The 21402-nt window shown below is 44.0% G+C and overlaps 1 protein-coding gene across 2 annotated transcripts in view; it reads left to right on the top strand.

Annotated features, from left to right (window-relative positions):
* RUNDC3B (RUN domain containing 3B) overlaps positions 1-21402 on the top strand; it is a 150661-nt gene that overhangs the window by 54616 nt on the left and 74643 nt on the right. The gene's annotated exons all lie outside the window — the stretch shown is intronic.

Consider the following 21402-nt stretch of genomic DNA (forward strand, 5'->3'; position numbering starts at 1 on the left):
CTGCCATTCCTGAGCAAGCTCGGCACTGCTGGTAGTCCGATCCCGCAGCTGAAACAGTTTTAAGATACGGTCCTGGCACTTGCTGGTCTTTCTTGGGCGCCCTGGAGCCTTTTTGACAACAATGGAAGCTCTCTCCTTGAAGTTCTTGATGATGCAATAGATTGTTGACTGAGGTGCAATCTTTGTAGCTGCGATACTCTTCCCTGTTAGGCCATTTTTGTGCAGTGCAATGATGGCTGCACGTGTTTCTTTAGAGATAACCATGGTTAACTGAAGAGAAACAATGATACCAAGCACCAGCCTCCTTTTAAAGTGTCCAGTGATGTCATTCTTACTTAATCATGACTGATTGATCGCCAGCCCTGTCCTCATCAACACCCACACCTGTGTTAATGGATCAAGCACTAAAACGATGTTAGCTGCTCCTTTTAAGGCAGGTCTGCAATGATGTTGAAATGTGTTTTGGGGATTAAAGTTCATTTTCTGGGCAAATATTGACTTTGCAAGTACAGTAATTGCTGTTAAGCTGATCACTCTTTGACATTCAGGAGTATATGCAAATTGCCATTACAAAAATGAAGCAGTAAACTTTGGAAAAATTACTATTTGTCTCATTCTCAATAGTTTTGGCCATGACTGTATATACTGCAATGTAATGGGTTGGGACCAAATGTAATGGGTTGGGACCGGCCATACATATATAAAGTAATATATATATTCATATAGTATACCGCTGCTGGGATCCCAGCGCTGCAAAGCCTGCCCCCATCGGGACGTCACCACCCGGTTTCTATAAGTGTGGAAAGTGGGGGTGACCTGAGCAGGATGGCAGTTCTTTATAGAGAAAGAAAGAAGGTTGTGGTCAGAGAGCGGGAGAGGGGAGTTTGTGAAATTATCCACTGAGCAAAGCCGAGAGATGACCAAGTCGAGGGAGTTTCCGCCTTCATGCGTTGGAGAGTTGGTATACTGTGAGAATTTTTTAAGGAGCTGGAACTACAAGCTAAAAGAAATGTTTGGTTCCACTGCAAACTTTGGAAAGGACCAGTGAGAGGTTGATTGATGGAATTTCTCTTGATATATAAGGGGATGGAGGCCACAGGTCAGGTTCCATGTCTGTCCTCCATATTTTTTCCATTTTTTTTGTATCTTTGCAACCTATGTGTTGGTTGGTTGACCACTAGGGAATGCCTTTGACAGTACTGATTGACCATCAGGGAGGCCAAAGAGACTGAATGAGCCATTAATAATGAGGCATGTTTCCGTAGTCACAGCTTAGGAGAGAACTTCAATGATTTTGTAGATCTCCAAAATGTTAAATCAAACAATAAGAAAAAAAACCAAGAATAACAAACTAGGAAGTAGAGGTCGATTTTTCTTCTGGCAATGTCTTTGCTTGTGAAACAGCTTGTCAAGATTTGCTCACCGAGGCAAGCTGCCCATTGTGAGGATGTCATTTTTGTGTCTGACAAACCGTTAACATTTCCTGTGGTTTACTAAAATGCAGAAATATGTATTTTCTGGCAAAAGAACTTTTCAACTATGAATAAAAGCCTTTATTCGAAAACTAATTCAATTCCTGTAATTAAAGAGAGAGATAAACCTATTATCTGTGGGATACAATTTTTTCCGACGTTCCCTTTCTTTTTAGTTATGTTGCAATAAGAAAAAACATCGGCTTGTTTGCCATTATTCCTCATTGTATCATTTATTCCTTAGTCATTTATTTTCAAGGTTGTACGAGACTGTCATTATGGTGATATATACTTAACCATGTGACTCGGGTTCTTGTAGGGGAGGGCAATTAATTTTCCTGAGGGGCCACATGAGAGACTGTGACTGTTGTGGAGGCCGAATCAACAGGCTCAAATTAATTGTGCTCAATATTAACATATTATTATTTTATATGAATTGTATCACATAATATTGAACAGCATTAAGTATGCTGACACGCCCCTACATACAGTGTGATCCCACATACAACTCCCCTACATAGCTACATACAGTGTGAGCCCCATATAGCCTCCTATATACAGTATGAGCCCTCCATAGCCCCCCTATATGCAGACACACACTCACACATCTAAAAATTACATAAAATATGCCTTTCTCCCATTCCTCCAGCTCTCTTCTTCGGTTTTTGCCTTGTGCACTGACACTCCACACTGCAGCCATGCTTTTGTGATGTCAGCGAGTCTGCTCTTTCAGTTGCACATTCTGAATGACGGAAGAAGGAGCCGGCGGCTCCCTCCTCCGCCATTATATTCATCACTATTTATATCCTGGGAATAGAGATATAGGAGTGATATTGGGACATCGGGCGGGGGAGGGTGGCCGTATGGTGCAGCCCATGGGTCCGTAGGTCAGACTGGAACAGCCAGGGGGTCAAATGTGACACACAGGTCGTACTTTACCCAGGTCTCATGTAGAGGGATTTCTTAGCACCTGTAAATCCCCTTTTGAACTATTTGTCTTCCTTTCACCACTAGGGGGAGCTCACTGCATACAGGCTTGTTAGTCCATTAAATGGAAACTGTATAATTCCTTGTGCAGTGTGCTCCCCCTAGTGGTGATTGCAGGCAAACAGAATTTGACCATGTATTTTAACCCTAACTGAAGGGAAGCTGGGTATTGGGAGCAGGGCCATATATGCCACTAGGTACTTGAGGGCACGTGCCTAGGGCAGGGTGGGGGAGGGGCGGCACCTGAGCAAGTTTTTTTTTCTGTTTTTATCAATTAAAGTCCGAGGTCACCTCCCAACCGACCCCCCCCCCCCCGGCCGCCCACCCGCCCGCCTGCCTCCTTGAAGACGTCATACTCGCCCTACTCCAGCGATGCCTGGTTTCAGCGCCGGCAGCTCGTCCTGTGTGAGCGGTCATGTCACGTGGTACCGCTCATTAAGGTGATGAATATGGATGCATATTCAATACCTTAATGAGCGGCACCACATGACCGCTCACGCAGGAAGAAAGTTCTGCGCCGAGACAGAGATGGAGGGATATTCGGCGCAGTGTGGGAAAGGTGAGTATGGCCGCCAAGGAGGACAGGGGGAGGATGAAGGGACCGGGAGCCGAGCCATGCAAGATGGGAGCGGGGAGCTGAGCCATGCATACAGGATGGGAGGGGGGGTGAGATGAGCCATGCATACAGGATGGGAGGGGGAGACGAGCCATGCATACAGAAATGGGAGGGGGAGATGAGCCATGCATACAGGATGGGAGGGGGGGTATGAGATGAGCCATGCACACAGGATGGGAGGGTGAGATGAGTCATGCATAGAGGATGGGAGGGTGAGATGAGCCATGCATACAGGATGGGAGGGGGAGATGAGCCATGCCTTCAGGAGGAGAGGGGGAGATGAGCCATGCATACAGGATGGGAGGTGGAGATGAGCCATGCATACAGGATGGGAGGGGGAGATGAGCCATGCATACAGGATGGGAGGGGGAGATGAGCCATGCATACAGGATGGGAGGTGGAGATGAGCCATGCATACAGCATGGGAGGGGGGGTATGAGATGAGCCATGCATACAGGATGGGAGGGGGAGATGAGCCATGCCTTCAGGAGGAGAGGGGGGTGAGATGAGCCATGCATACAAGATGGGAGGGGGGAGATGAGCCATGCCTTCAGGAGGAGAGGGGGGTGAGATGAGCCATGCATACAGGATGGGAGGGGGAAGGGGAGATGAGCCATGCATACAGGATGAGAGGGGGGTGAGATGAGCCATGCATACAGGATGGGAGGGGGAGATGAGCCATGCATACAGGATGGGAGGGGGTGAGATGAGCCATGCATACAGGATGGGAGGGGGAGATGAGCCATGCATACAGGATGGGAGGGGGGTGAGATGAAGCATGCATATAGGATGAGAGGGGGGGGGGAGCCAAGCCATGCATACAGGATGGGAGGGTGAGATGAGCCATGCATACAAGATGGGAGGGGGAAGATGAGCCATGCATACAAGATGGAAGGGGGGAGATGAGCCATGCATACAAGATGTGAGGGAGGGGGCCATTATGCAGTATGGAGCATCATGTGTGGCCATTATACAGTATGGAGCATCATGTGTGGCCATTATACAGTATGGAGCATCATGTCTGGCCATTATACAGTATGGAGCATCATGTGTGGCCATTATACAGTATGGAGCATCATGTGTGGCCATTATACAGTATTGAGCATCATGTGGGGTCATTATATAGTATGGAGCATCATGTGTGGCCATTATACAGTACTGAGCATCATGTGGGGCCAGTATACAGTATGGAGCACTGTGTGGCCATTATACAGTATAGAGCATCATGTGTGGCCATTATACAGTATAGAGCACTGCGTGGCCATTATACAGTATGGAGCATCATGTGTGGCCATTATACAGTATGGAGCATCATGTGGGGCCATTATACAGTATGGAGCATCATGTGTGGCCATTATACAGTATTGAGCATCATGTGGGGTCGTTATACAGTATGGAGCACTGTGTGGCCATATTTTTTTTTTGTTTATAATTATTGTTTATGAATCAGTGTGATCAGCAGTACTAAATGGGTGTGTTTGGGGCGTGGATATGGGTGTGACTAGTTGTGAAAGTTGGGAGGTATGATACCGCATTTGCCAGATTGCGGCAAGTGCCGCAAATTTCCACAAATACCATAGGCAATGAATGAGGCCGAACGCCATAAGTGATCTGTTACATGGCAGATGCTGAAAAACTGCTGCAAAAGGCGACTTTCACATCAGCGATTTTTGCAAAAGTCACTGCCGATGGTGTCATACTCACCAAAGGGGGAGGCAGCACTAAAAGCGCGTAGGGCAGCAGAAACTCTAAATACGGCCCTGATTGGGAGCCTTGTATCAAAACAACTCTAAATGCTCTCATTCCTTAAAGGTAAGCTGCCTTAAGAGACTCTAATTAAATAATCCTGCATTTCATTTGCAGTTATGACTGCCGCAAGAAAAGAATTGTCTATATACAATTTTAATACTAGGTGGCACCCTCCTAAATGGTAGGTAGAGTGTGTGAGTGGATTAGTATTTTGCAACTGCACAGTCTGTCATTTAACCCCTCTTTGGCTGCCAATTCAACTTTAAAGACTTTTCCTGACCTCGCGTGTTATCCCCTATCCTTAGCACAGAGTGTAACTAATCAATTCGCACCCACCGGTCCTTCAGCCATTTCAGTAATCTGTGACTGCAGGATGAGAGCCGCGATAACCGCCTCTTGACTGATTTTCCATAGTTCTTTTTTTGGTTAGCCGGCCTGGTGAGATGTCATCAATCATTGTGCCTTGATTCACATGTGATGTTGCACCAAACCTGCTAATCAAAAGAAGAGCCTGTAATGCCATCACGTAAGAGGAGGTTCTTGCTCTCCCATTTAGTGGTAACAGATTACGATTGTGGCTATTGGATTGGGTCTCAAAAATCGATTAATACAAACTTTCCAATCATCACTGGGGGTGCGACTTTTGGGATCCCCAGAGATCTAAAAAATGTTCACCCTCTGTGTCATAGAAAATATTAAAATATCTAAGCCACATAAGAGAAGCCACAGAATTGCAGCACAAGACCAGAGCTGGCAATCTAGCTGACACTCTAAGAAACAGACTTACAATGGGCATAAAGAAGTTGGAAATTAAAATGTGGGAAATCCTTTTGAAGCCCAAGTGCCAACAAGGATGTATTGTACAGTACAGACCAAAAGTTTGGACACACCTTCTCATTTAAAGATTTTTCTCTTTTTTCATAACTATGAAAATTGTACATTCACACTGAAGGCATCAAAACTATGAATTAACCCATGTGGAATTATATACTTAACAAAAAAGTGTGAAACAACTGAAATTATGTCTTATATTCTAGGTTCTTCAAAGTAGCCACCTTTTGCTTTGATGACTGCTTTGCACACTCTTGGCATTCTCTTGATGAGCTTCAAGAGGCAGTCACCGGGGATGGTTTTCACTTCACAGGTGTGCCCTGTCAGGTTTAATTAGTGGGATTTCTTGCCTTATAAATGGGGTTGGGACCATCAGTTGTGTTGTGCAGAAGTCTGGTGGATACACAGCTTACTGAATAGACTGTTAGAATTTGTATTATGGCAAGAAAAAGCAGCTAAGTAAAGAAAAACAAGTGGCCATCATTACTTTAAGAAATGAAGGTCAGTCAGTCCGAAAAATTGGGAAAACTTTGAAAGTGTCCCCAAGTGCAGTTGCAAAAACCATCAAGCGCTACAAAGAAACTGGCTCACATGAGGACCGCCCCAGGAAAGGAAGACCAAGAGTCACCTCTGCTTCTGAGGATAAGTTTATCCGAGTCACCAGCCTCAGAAATCGCAGGTTAACAGCAGCTCAGATTAGAGACCAGGTCAATGCCACACAGAGTTCTAGCAGCAGACACATCTCTACAACAAGTGTTAAGAGGAGACTTTGTGCAGCAGGCCTTCATGGTAAAATAGCTGCTAAGAAACCACTGCTAAGGACAGGCAACAAGCAGAAGAGATTTGTTTGGGCTAAAGAACACAAGGAATGGACATTAGATTAGTGGAAATCTGTGCTTTGGTCTGATGAGTCCAAATTGGAGATCTTCGGTTCCAACGACCGTGTCTTTGTGCGACGCAGAAAAGGTGAACAGATGGACTCTACATGACTGGTTCCCACCGTGAAGTATGGAGGAGGAGGTGTGATGGTGTTGGGGTGCTTTGCTGGTGACATTGTTGGGGATTTATTCAAAATTGAAAGCATACTGAACCAGCATGGCTACCACAGCATCTTGCAGCGGCATGCTATTCCATCCAGTTTGCGTTTAGTTGGACCATCATTTATTTTTCAACAGGACAATGGCCCCAAACACACCTCCAGGCTATGTAAGGCCTATTTGACCCAGAAGGAGAGTGATGGGGTGCTACGCCAGATGGCCTGGCCTCCACAGTCACCAGACCTGCCCCAATCGAGATGGTTTGGGGTGAGCTGAGTGAAGGCAAAAGGGCCAACAAGTGCTAAGCAACTCTGGGAACTCCTTCAAGATTGTTGGAAGACCATTTCCGGTGACTACCTCTTGAAGCTCATCAAGAGAATGCCAAGAGTGTGCAAAGCAGTCATCAAAGCAAAAGGCGGTTACTTTGAAGAACCTAGAATATAAAACATATTTTCAGTTGTTTCACACTTTTTTGTTAAGTACCGTATTTTCCGGCGTATAAGACGACTTTTTAACCCCTGAAAATCTTCTTAAAAGTCGGGGGTCGTCTTATACGCCGGGTATCTATGGTGGGGGGGGGGGGGGAATGGTCCCGATGACGGAGGGGGCGTCTCACAGGGAAGTGTGAGTATGCCCCATTACCTCATATTGTAGCTGCAGCATCAGCGTGTGGTGCTGGGGAGCGGCAGCGGCTGCTCCTTTGTGCCGCGTGGGTGCTGTGGGGCGGCGGTTCCTCTTGGTACAGTGTCGGGGCTCTGTGCTGTGGGGCGGCAGCGGCGGCGTATCTTCAGGGAGGGAGGCGCCGGCAGCTCCATTGCTGCGATGCAGTGGCCTCCGGGAAAATGGCCGCTGGGGGCGGCACAGGCTCAGATTCAGATCTCGTCTCCCGAGATCTCGGGACGAGATCTGAATCTGAGCCTGCGCCGCCCCCAGCGGCCATTTTCCCAGAGGCCACCGCATCGCAGCAATGGAGCTGCCGGCGCCTCCGGGCTTTCAGGAGATGCCGGAGGAGCCCCGACTGACTCTCCCTGAAGATACGCCGCCGCTGCCGCCCCACAGCACAGAGCCCCGACGCTGTACCAAGAGGAACCGCCGCCCCACAGCACCCACGCGGCATAAAGAGGAACAGCCGCTGCCGCTCCCCAGTACCCCACGCTGACGCTGCAGCTACAATATGAGGTAATGGGGCATACTCACACTTCCCTGTGAGACGCCCCCTCCGTCATCGGGACCACTCCCCCCCCCCAAAAAAGGCACATTAGTCACCGGCCGTATAAGATAACATACGGCGTATAAGAAGACCCCCGACTTTTAAGATTTTATATTTTAACTGGAAAAGTTGGGGGGTCGTCTTATACGCCGGAAAATACGGTATATAATTCTACATGTGTTAATTCATAGTTTTGATGCCTTCAGTGTGAATTTACAATTTTCATAGTCATGAAAATACAGAAAAATCTTTAAAATCCCATAGAATGTAAGTCCGCAAGGACAGGGTCCTCTCCCCTCTGTACCAGTCTGTCACTGTAAACTTGTTTACTGTAAACAATATATATAACTCTATATGTAACCCCTTTCTCATGTACAGCACCATGGAATTAATGGTGCTATATAAATAAATCGTAATAATAATAATAATAAAATGAGAAGGTGTGTCCAAACTTTTGGTCTGAACTGTACATTTTTTACTTCAGGGCTAATCAGGGAAGAAGATGCATGTTTTTCATAACTGTAACCCCTGCCTATAAGCCCTAAATCCATAGTGGCCAAATAACTGAAAACAGCCATGTCATGTTTGATATCTGGGGAAAGGTAAAATCCTGATTAAAAATATGGCAGTGATCTCAAACTTCAGCGATCATCAGGAATGAAGTTATCGCATAAGCTGGGAATTTCAGAAAATCCTGAAGGCCTGAGGACATCTTTCAGCACAGCCCATGTGAGATCATCACGGGGAGCGGGGTTGATGGAGGTGTGGGTATAACTCAGGTACTGATAAAATGTCAAGCCAAATTATGATCTTGGTTTCTGTAGAGCGAGACATTTTGGTGTATGCATGATTCCCGTCAGCTAGACTTTCTCCAAACGGAGCGCTCTCCTTCGCTTGGCCGAATCATATCTGTGATCGGTGTAGTAAGTTTCTTTTGGTTTATCTGTTTTATTTTATGTAACTGTATATGCTATATTGATTTGTTACCTTTGTAAAATCTTTTGTATATTTTAAGAAGCACTGCCTATCGTTTGGATTAAATATAACATTTAATAGTTCTGCTCCTTTTGTTCTGTAAACCGCGCCTCAAAGCCATACGCTACCTACCAGGCGTCCAGTTGGCCTACAGTAGATATTAAAAAAAAAATGACTGGTGGTGACAGCTAATAATCTTTTTGGGTTATTGTGTAGTTTGCAGTGACCATATCTGAGGTATATGCATATATTCCATGCACAGGAATCGGAGGTGTATATACCATGCGCTCACTGTTAGTTTCCTGATAAGCGGCCTATTAGTGGAAACAGCCTGCGGCCTTCCTCGTTGATCATCGGTCAATCACGTAATGGTCCAGAATATAAGGGTCAGAAGAGAGCTGTTCACTCCAAAGATACAGCTGGTGGAGCTGACATATGAAATCTGTTATGATCCGGTGACCTTGGAGCCGCATGAAACATTCTCTGGAGTAGGTGGAAACTATACTGACCGCAAATCCTAAACTAACACCGCAACTAGAAGTAGCCGTGGGGTGTGCCTAACAAATTCTAGACACCTCGACACAGCCTGAGGACTAAATACCCCTATAGATGGAAATAGGAATTCTACCTTGCCTCAGAGCAGAACCCCAAAGGATAGGCAGCCCCCCACGGATATTGACTGTGAGTAGTAGAGGAAAGGCACACGCAGGCAGAAAGCAGGATTTAGCAAAAGAGGCCACTCTAGCTAAATAGGAAAGGATAGGACAGAATAGCGGTCAGTATTAAAACCCTTCCAAAAATATCCACAGCAGATAATACAAAAATTTCCACAATCTAACTAAAGACGTGGAACGTATATCTGCAACTCCTGGCAAGGACTAATGAATCCTGCACACCTAAATACCCCAGTCAGAACTGCAATCAGTAGATACACCTGACCAGGACTGCAACCCAGGGACAACTGCATTACCACCTACAACCACCGGAGGGAACCCACAAGCAGAATTCACAACAGAAATCCCCTGGCTGCGATCTTTGACAAATTGGTGGCAGCAGTGGGACTCTGAGTGGCCCCTCCAGTGTCCCCTCCTTGACACTCTGCTTTATCCATCCATCCTTACCGGGGATATAATCTAAGAAATATATAAAATGGACTGAATTACAGACTACACATAAAAAGACCTACTTGTGAGCAGCAATCACCGGACCCCTTATCATACGTTCCGTAGCTGACTCCGCGTCATATGTTCCTAGGTTAGCCTTCGTCTCTGCTTCCTGCTGGAAATTGTACCCTACAGGTGAATCGTTAAAACACCATCACGTTCTCCATATACGACAGCACAGAAAATCAATAACCATTTGCTAACCATTTAAGAGAGGCAATAATCTTATGCTATTTCCAAAGCACCGACTATACGGAAGGAGCAAAACTTAATGATTCATTTAACTCTTTGGGTTGTTTATTCATAACCTATATGTCAACAATCTAAAATGTCCATGTTAAGCAACTTTGTAAATGTATTGTAGTGCTATCCTGTACTGATCCTGAGTTACATCCTGTATTATACCCCAGAGCTGCACTCACTATTCTGCTGGTGCAGTCACTGTGCACATACATTACATTACTGATCCTGAGTTACATCCTGTAATATACTCCAGAGCTGCACTCACTATTTTGCTGGTGCAGTCACTGTGTACATACATTACATTACTGATCCTGAGTTACGTCCTGTATTATACTCCAGAGCTGCACTCACTATTCTGCTGGTGCAGTCACTGTGTACATACATTACATTACTGATCCTGAGTTACATCCTGTGTTATACCCCAGAGCTGCACTCACTATTCTGCTGGTGCAGTGACTGTGTACATACATTACATTACTGATCCTGAGTTACATCCTGTATTATACTCCAGAGCTGCACTCACTATTCTGCTGGTGCAGTCACTGTGTACATACATTACATTACTGATCCTGAGTGACACTCTGTATTATACTTCAGGGATGAATCCACAGTTTTATCTCTAAAGTTCTGCAGAATAGCTCTATAAAATGATAAAGGATATACCGTAATTCTTGTAATGTATAAGTAATGCAGCGTAGGTGCTAATTTCCTCCCCTTTTTCAAGAGTGTTATTTTCCATACTGAGCCATCCATCGGCCTATGCAAACCCCTGTGATTAGTGGCTTCAGGAGAGTCCTGCTGCATCTTGGCAGGAGATCGCAGGCATGGCTAGGCCATAAGAAATCTCAGCAAATGTTCATTTTGTTGCTTGGAGCGCGATTTTAAATTGTTCCTCTAATTCTCTTCTCCTGCCTGATCTGACATCGGATACACTAGAGATAAGGAATTCTGTGCACAAGATAGATTTTAATAATTAGGAGCCATTTCTTATATTAGACTATTTAAAGGCGCTGTTTTTTTTTGTTTTGTTTTAATTCTTGCTAACAGATGGAAATGTGATCAAATAAAGTGAATGATGGTTATTTTTTATATATATCATTCACAGCTCCAGTGTGACCTCTCCTGTGGCCCCTGCCATTTCCTGTTTATTCGCTGCTGCAATAATTTGCCAATCACTGGCTTCGATAGTTATGTATGTATAAGCTGGGCAAAAATCCAAGAAAATAATATAGTGGAATAGCGATTGGATATAAAACGTAGCCTTTAATAGGTATATTTAAAAAATAATAAACAAACAACATATAAATAGGGGAGGGACACCCATGTGTATATGTGGCCCTAACCAACACAAAAAGGGGAAGAAAAACAAAATACAAACACACATAAAATACTGACAGTACCGTAGCCACCAAATACTGTTCAATAATTGAACCAAGATGCCATTTGGCTCTGCTGTCGATTATTAATATGATACAATGCCAAATATAGTACTATGTATCAAAGGGGAGTGCATCAAAGGGCCCCTGTGAGTAGTACCTGATATATAGATATGTCTATCTTAATATATCAAAAACGTATAAATCAAAGCAAAGAAGAAAAAGTCAGGCACCTCAATACTATGTGAAGACACTATACTCTTGCACTAAAAGAGGTAGTCTACCTAATTCCCATGTTAATATTGATATACAATGGGCAACAAATGGTATGACCTGTTCAAAACCCCCCAAAGGTGCAGGCTAATCACATTACTGAAGTATATGGTGCCATAAGAGTAAGGTGCCAGGGGTAACTGTCAGTAAAATAGCAGCATACAAGAGGCTATTATAATAGACCCATAGAAAATGTCACCATATAAATAAACAAAACCGGGACCACGCTGCCCCATGAACATGTTCCATGAGCATCCCCCTTGTATCTAATGGTGCGGTCTAAGTCCTTATGATACTATCCTCGTTGTTATCGAGCGGCACCAAACCGTGCCATTTATACATAAGGAACAGCTAAATGGATTGATCTCACCCGATGGTGGAGAGAGTCATGCTATCTCTCGGCGGGTGAGAGAGCCTCTGTATGAATCGGCGTCTCCCGACGCGTTTCGTCCATAAGGACTCATCAGGGGAGTCTGAAAACCTGTGTCTGCCACTTACAGGTCTCCCCACTTCTGTGTCATAAATAGTATCGGGCACGGAGGCGCGTACCATAGGCCCCGCCCTCGGCGTGTGACGAGCCTCCTGTGCTTTACCTGCCACTTCCGGTTTAGCGGAGCACACATATGGACCGAAGCGCAGGTTACCGTGGAGACTGGACGCTGATCGCTCCACACCACAGTCATGCGCTGTCCGACCTACTACTTAACAAACTCCATGCCGGGATGTGTTTTAATGTGGTTCCAGTAATAACTGGACACCAAAAATGCGAGCCCAATGTAAACTATGCTGTACAAAATAAACTGCACCAAATTCATGCGCCGCAAATGATTGGATGGACAGATTCTTTCAAAGCATGTCCTATCCGCCCACTGATATGGTCTGGTATTGAGTAGACTATATGTGTAGATTCATGCACAGAGGTCCAAATGAGACCAGATATAAAACTCTGCTGAAGCCTGAGAATCCAATGCATAAATATAGAAAAATTATATAGAAGCGTGGTATACCCAAATAAGGACAAATGTAAATGAGACACCACACCAAGCCCTATGGAAAACCCATGACCACAAACAATCTCACTGTTAGAACGGCGGAGGAAGGAAGGAGGAGGAGGAGCAAATGAACAAAAAGAACAGTATATACCAATGGGGGGGGGGGTATAGTTATGGTAGCATGAACGGCACAACACCACTAAGGCCAGTGATTGGCTGCAGCGGTCACATAGATGTATGTGAAGTCATCACTACAGGGTAGTAAACAAAGAACATCCGGGACTGCTGGAGACTCCACTCTGGAGCTGCGGGGAAGTGATCAAGTGAGCATCGGTTATTTTTTTATTATATCACATTTCCACCTGTTGATTAATTTTTGACAATTCCAGGTAACCCCATTTAAAGGGAACTTGGCATCAAAATTGATGCCTATACATTGTTTAAAAGGATTGTTCACTTCTCAGATAACGTCTTCTCAATCACAATATTTCCCCGATGTATAATAACATCTGTACCTCCCATGCGGGTGCCGTTGCAGCCATGTCTGCTCCTTCTTTCCCAGGGCTCTTGTGACATTATGTCATGCGAGCCCTGCAGCCAATCGTTGACCGCTTTACTCTCACTTTCTTCGGACAAAACTGACGACTGGACGAATTGAGAGCACAATGCTTTAGAAGGGGGTGTCCGAGTAGTTCTTAACCTTGTGGTTGTAACGTCTCTGATGTTGAAAATCTTATGATGGCTTCAGGAACACTTCAGGCAAAATTGTTTTATTGAGGCAGATTTATTATTACTGCGTTAAATTTAAGACAACTTAAAATTTGGACAGGTGAGGCAGTTAATCCGCCAGGTACACCACAGTGGCGCATGCTGTGTAATAGATGTGCTACATCTTGGATACCATGTTTGACACTTTCTTTACACCACCTGTTGTTTAGTTTATGTTACACATACGTTCATTTTTCACCAAAACTTGGTGCAATTTTGTCACAATTTGTTGTGTTTTACGCCACACTTTTTTTTTTTTTTTGGGCAAATCCAGGTCCTTTAAGGGGTTCGGATGGTATTCCAGAAATTAAAACCAGGAAAAAATATGATTCACCAAAATCTGACCATTCTACTGATAATGAGGATAGGGATACGGATATTTCCCAGGAATACCTTTCCTCAGAAGGTGAACAAGACACATGCTTTCCAAAACATGCTTTCCAACAGAAAGCATTGATAATCTCGTTAAATCTGTCCGAGACACCATGGGTATTAAAGATACCAAAGACCCCAAAACGCCACAGGACATCATGTTCGCAGGCTTATCAGAGAAAAAAAGACCAACCTTTCCAGTAATTGCAGCAATCAAAAATTTGGTCAAAAAGGAATGGGAAAACCAGGGGCAATAAGGGTTGTCTTTATCATCAAAGAGGCGCTATTCCTTTAATGATGAGGATTTGTCTACATGGACAAAAGCTCCAAAAGTAGATGCTGCAGTAGCATCCACGTCCAGAAAATCTTTACTACCAGTAGAGGATTCTGGTTCCTTACAGGACCCGCTGGATCGTAAAGCTGACTCCCTTCTAAAGAGGTCATGGGAATCGTACACGGGCATTTGAACCGGCAATATCAGCTACATGTACAGCAAGGTCCATGTTAGTCTGGTTAAACGATCTAGAGGAAGGTTTAAGAGGCGGTCTCTCCAGAGATAAACTAATCTCTTCCATACCTTTGATTAGAGGTGCTACAGCCTTCCTGGTGGATTCCTCTGCTGACTCTATTCGGTTGGCAGCTAAATCAGCAGGCCTGACCAACGCAACACACCGAGCACTTTAGCTAAAGGGTTGGAAAGGAGATGCTCAGACAGTATCTAAACTCTGTGGCCTACCATGCCAGGGTGAGTACCTGTTTGGTACAAAACTAGACGAAATTCTCACCAAAGCAGGCGAGAGGAAAACGGGATTCACTAATAATTATTTTCCGTCTTATAGGAGAGCATTCCGTAAACCCGTATTTAACCCCTTTCTACCATTGGACGTACTATTCTGTCCATATGGGGTGGGCCCTACTTCCAAAGCATGGAATAGTACGTCCAGCTGACTATAGTACTATAGTACGTCCATAGTTACTATCGCAGCTGACATCCGACACTATGTGCCAGGAGCGGTCACGGACCGTTCCTGGCACATTAACCCCCGGCACACTGCGATCAAAGATGATCGCAGCGTTCCGGTGGCATAGGGAAGCATCGCGCAGGGAGGGGTCTCCCTGCATGCTTCCCTGAGACCCTCGGAGCAACGCTATGTGATCGCATTGTTCCAATGGTCTCCTACCTCCTCCTCCCTGCAGGTCCAGATCCAAAATGGCCGCGGGGCTACTTCCGGGTCCTGCAGGGAGGTGGCTTGCCAAATCATCTTGTAGGTGAGGTCCCTTGGGTGGTTAAATCTTCAAAAACTATTTTTACTCATGCCAGTCCTAGTGGTTGGGGAGCACATCTAGGTGATCAGATAGTTCAAGGACAATGGTCTATTAGTGAGTCAGACGATTGATCTAATGAAAGGGAACTAAAAGCCATCTATCATGCCATGTGTAAATTCCTTCCGCAGTTACAAGGAACACACACAAGAATACTATCAGACACCATGACATCCGTAGCGTACATAAATCATCAAGGAGGAAACGAGATCAGGAGCTCTCATGTCTATAGCAGACAACATCCTATCTATAGCCGAGAAACATCTTCTGTCCTTGTCAGCACTACATGTCAGAGGAGTGGACAATTCAAAAGCAGATTTTCTTAGCCGTCACTCCCTCCACCAAGGAGAGTGGGTACTCAGCCGTAACATCTTCACAATGATAACGGAGAAATGGGGCACACCCGAAATAGACCTTTTCGCAACAAGGAGCAACAGACAAGTCAAAAAGTTTGCTTCACTGTTCCTGACCGACAACCCCAATATCCTCGATGCCCTCCAAGTTCCATGGACATTCCGGCAAGCATATGCATTTCCTCCATTGATACTACTTCCAACAGTGATCAGGAGGACAGAGCAAGCATGATTCTAATAGCACCATTTTGGCCCGAGACCATGGTTTTCCTGGCTCAGAGCCATGTCAATCTTGGATCCATGGATTCTCCCAGAAGTTCAGGATCTCCTCTCCCTGGGCCCCTTCAACCACCCTCATGTGAAGGGTCTACGGTTGACAGCCTGGAATTTGAGAGGCAGCTACTAAAGCTAAGAGGTTTTTCAGATAAACTAATTGATACCCTTCTACTAAGTAGTAAAAGAACTACAACAACTATGTATGTAAGGGTATGGAGAAAATTTCTTAGTTTCTACCCAGCAGCTCTGTCAAAAGAAATTCCCATTTCCGCTGTCTTAGAGTTTCTCCAAAGAGGGCGTGATTTAGGCCTATCATTTAGTACTTTGAACGTACAAGTATCTGCTCTAGGAGCCTTATATAGTCACAATATTGCAGGAGACAGTTGGATAGCCCGATTTATTTCAGCATGCTAAAGGTCAGAACCAGTCTAGATTCCCCACATACCGCCATGGGATCTTAATCTAGTTCTCGAAGCCTTAACAGGGCATCCATTCGAGCCACTACTCTCAGCCCACATAAATTACGTCTCCCTTAAGACAGCTCTTCTTGTTGATTTAGTATCAGCAAGAAAAGTAGGTGACATTCAGGCATTGTCAATAGATCCTCCCTTTCTGTCAATATTCCAGGATAGAATTGTCCTAAAACAGACCCTTCTTACTTGCCTAAAGTAGGTACCAAATTCCATAGGTCTCAAGAAATCTTTCTTTCTTTCTTTCTTTCTTTCTTTCTTTCTTTATTTCTTCCTTCCTTCCTTCCTTCCTTCCTTCCTTCCTTCCTTCCTTCCCTCCTTCCCTCCTTCCTTCCTCCACAAATCAGGAAGAGGAAAAATACCATACACTAGATGTAAGAAGGGCCATAATAGCTTACCTAGACAGAACTAGCCCCTAGAGCAGGGGTCCCCAACCTGTAGCTCAGGAGCCACATGTGGCTCGCGGTCCCAGGAATTGTGGCTCGCGACTGTCTGCCAGCTTGGTGCATTAGCTCCAGGTCTAGCAAACAAGTATGAAGAGTACATCTCAAAATTGTGAATATTTGAGTAGCCCAGCACAGAAGATAAGATCTGGATGCACATATACTGGGGTTTAGAGATGTTTTAGGTATGGTACGCTGGAGGATGATACTACCTGTTAGAGGAGGTTCTTGAAGCTGGATACAACAGAGTGTTGGGAGTCCTTGATGGGATAATACTGAATTGGGGCTTTGTGGGAACCCCTGGATCTCAGTGTACTGCTTTGGAGTGATTTCTGTGGAAAAGCTTTGGTTATCATTATACCCGTAATGGTGGTTTGGTTGACACGACTTTGAGGGGGACATAAGCAGGATGTTGCTCGTGACCTCCTCTCAGAGATGAATGTGGCTTGCGACCCTCTCTCAGTGCTGAATGTGGCTCTCAAGGTCAAAAAGGTTGGGGACCGCTGCCCTAGAGTAAGAGCAGGACTCTCTTTCTTTCCTTCCAGGGTTATAATAACGGATCTGGAGTCACGAAACGTACGTTATCCCGGTGGATTCGGGATGCAATATGCCTGGCTTATTTGTCAAAAGGGGAGAATCTGCCTGAGATCGTAACAGCACACTCTGCCCGGGCGATAGCATCATCCTGGGCTGTAAGAGCGGAAATCCCAATAGAACTAATATGTAAGGCCGCAACTTGGTCTTCTCTTACTACCTTTTACAGTCACTATAGATTGAACTTGTCTTCCTCCTCTGACTTATCTTTCGGTAGATCAGCTCTTAACACGGTGATCGCCCCAAATAATTATCTCTGGAAGTCTCTCAAGTGGGTGCTGTCATGGCAAAGAGAAAAAAACGGATTACTTACTGGTAAAACTCTTTTTTAGAGCCATGACAGCACCCCTTCACTTCCCTCCCTAATAAGTTATTTTGCATAAGAGCGCTGATAAGGGTGAATGGTTCATTTAGTTAGTCATAATTAAGTTAACTAAATATAAATAACAATATTGGATTGCCTACTAAAACTATCGGGTGGTTCCTCTCATTCTCTGTAACCTATCTGTGGGAACGAGGGGGGGGGCGCCCCTTTTATCTCTCCATAGGGTTTCCTGTTCCTAGGGGCGGATCCCCTCTCTCAAGTGAGTGCTGTCGTGGCTCTATAAAAAGAGTATTACCGGTAAGTAATTCAGTTTTTCTTCCCATGTTTTTTTAATTGCACAGTAAAACTTTGTTTTGACATTTTTTCATTGGTGCCGGAGCCCAGTCCTCATGGACATTTCTTCCATTTCTGACCTGGATACCAGCTTGGCTTGTTTTGTTTCTATACCCCCTGCACCACACCCTGACTAAACAAGGTCTACCAGAGCTTCTTTGTGAATTCAAGTGGCTTTCACACTGAATTGTCCTCACTAGAAGATGAGCAGATTACTATTTTTCTCCTTCCCTTTACAAGGTGTGCGCTGGAGTGAGAGACACCAAATTGGTTTAGGCATGTGCCTCTTAATGAATTTGGCGCATCTTTTATCTACCTTGCACAACCAGAGACTGACTGATATTTGTCGTTATTTACCCCACTTTTGGGTGCACTCGGCCATTTCTTCTCCGACTGACGTAAAAAAGCCAAAAGTCGACAAATTATTTCAGAAATACAACTTGCACAAAAAATGTTACAACATTTCAAGCCGTTTTATGCCAGAAAAACTGGTGTGATCTGATTTGTGAATCCTTTGAGTCTAGGACCCCGATTCTTAACGCGTCCCCCATCCTCTAGCACTGAAATAAGCATACCATTGACTATCCTTTTCACTAGAGTTTTCCTGTAAGGAAATTACTGATGAAACCCCTTTTTACAGCTGAACTATGTATTTTTTTAATTATATTTGTTGTTTTCTGCTTTTAGGTACGTAAGTATTGCATAATTGTACTTTAGGAAATAAACGTTCATATTTTCCTTTCTGTTCGCAATTTCAAGGTCATATGAAGGTGAAACCCGACTTGTTTTTTTACTGCTGACGGAACATGGTGTATTCATGTATAGTAATCTTCACCCAAGGCCAAATGAATGGCAAGCACTTGCCCTTGGTATTTTGTTGAACTTTCAAATTTTCCTTGTTCCACTCATGACCCCTTGAAATAGAGAGAACAAGCGCTCAACATCGACTTATTGTAAATAATATGATTAAAGAAGTCCTTTAACATAAAGCTTGAACCCTACTTGTTGTTTATCTTCTTTCCCACCCACCCGACAGCAGCACTCAATGGTATAGCCATACGACGAGCATTAACTATTTATTTATATACAGCTCTGGCAAAAATTAAGAGACCACTGCAAAATGTTCAGTTTGTCTGATTTTTCTCTTTATAGGTAGATGTTTGAGTAAAATGTAAATTGTTCTTTTATTCTATAAACTTCTGACAACATGTCTCCGAAGTTCCAAGCAATACATTTTGCATTTTTTTTCTAAAAAAGAGAAATGGACAAAATTTAAAAAAAATAACCAGTGCTTTCAGCCCTCAAATAATGCAAAGAAAACAAGTTCATAATCATTTAGAAACAACAATACTAATGTTTTAACTCAGGAAGAGTTCAGAAATCAATATTTTGTGGAATAACCATGATTTTTAATCCCAGCTTTCATGCGTCTTGGCAGCTTTCCACCAGTCTTTCATGCTGCTTCTGGCACAAAAATGTAAGCAGTTCTTCTTTGTGTGATGGCTTGTGACCATCCATCATCCTCCTGATTACATTCCAGAGGATTTCAATGGGGTTCAGGTCTGGAGATTGGGCTGCCCATGACAGGGTTTTGATGTGGTGGTCTCTTAATTTTTGCCAGAGCTGTATATGTAATTTATATGCATAAAAAGTAGACTGTAAATATAATACATTACATGAAAATCTGTATTATACCCCAGAGCTGCACTCACTATTCTGCTGGTGCAGTCACTCTGTACATACATTATAGTACTGATCCGGAGTTACATCCTGTATTATACCCCAGTGCTGCACTCACTATTCTGCTAGTGCAGTCACTGTGTACATACATTACAGTACTGATCCGGAGTTACATCCTGTATTATACCCCAGAGCTGCACTCACTATTCTGCTAGTGCAGTCACTGTGAACATACAATACATTACTGATCCTGAGTTACATCCTGTATTATACCCCAGAGCTGCACTCACTATTCTGCTGGTGCAGTCACTCTGTACATACATTACAGTACTGATCCGGAGTTACATCCTGTATTATACCCCAGTGCTGCACTCACTATTCTGCTGGTGCAGTCACTGTGTACATACATTACATTACTGATCCTGAGTTACATCCTGTATTATACCCCAGAGCTGCACTCACTATTCTGCTGGTGCAGTCACTGTGTACATACATTACATTACTGATCCTGAGTTACATCCTGTATTATACCCCAGAGCTGCACTCACTATTCTGCTGGTGCAGTCACTGTGTACATACATTACATTACTGATCTTGAGTTACCTCCTGTATTATACCCCAGAGCTGCACTCACTATTCTGCTGGTGCAGTCACTGTGTACATACATTACATTACTGATCCTGAGTTACATCCTGTATTATACCCCAGAGCTGCACTCACTATTCTGCTGGTGCAGTCACTGTGTTCATACATTACATCCTGTATTATACCCCAGAACTACATTGACGATTCAGCCTTTTTCTTTTTGGAAACAATCAGCAAGTTTTCTGTCTGTACACACGTAACCGCTTACCTGAACTCCTATAATGCACGGGAGACAATTGGATCTACCCGTTTCAGATTCTTCACCTGTCTCAATTCGGTTTGTTAGAAACAGATCCATGTACATTTCGAATTGGCAAAAAATATTTCAGCTATGAAGGATGAAAAATTATAGTTGCAGCTCTGGATTATAATAGAATTGCGGCATACATAATACATACATGGAGCAAAAGATTATAATAGATCGATCCTAATAATGGCACTAGTGTACCATGTGCGTATGTTAGGACCAAAAAATAGGGACAACTGTATAACCGAAATCCTAATACTCCACAGAAAAGCCACAGTCAATAAGTCCCATAAAAGATATAAAAGATATACTTAATTAAATATATGTTAAAATACCATAACATAAAAGGAAAAGGTACATAAAGAAAAAATGGGGATCACACCCTGAGGAAGGAGCCGTGCTGTGCTCCGAAACGCGCGTCGGGGTGGGCTCGGGGTCCCCTACTGTTGGCGCACATCAGGTAAATATGTTGGGAGTATTGATGATTGTGATATATGGCCGGTATTGGGTAATTAGTTTTACTTGTGCATTTGCATTATATCCCCTACATGGTTTTTTCGGCCTCCTGGAGTTGCCAGTATATATGTAATGTCTATATACTCCCACCCACTATGTGGGATTTATATTAACAATTCATGATGTGTTGATG

This window comes from Ranitomeya imitator, chromosome 6 (genome assembly GCF_032444005.1).
Source record: "Ranitomeya imitator isolate aRanImi1 chromosome 6, aRanImi1.pri, whole genome shotgun sequence".
NCBI classification, from domain to species: Eukaryota; Metazoa; Chordata; class Amphibia; order Anura; family Dendrobatidae; genus Ranitomeya; species Ranitomeya imitator.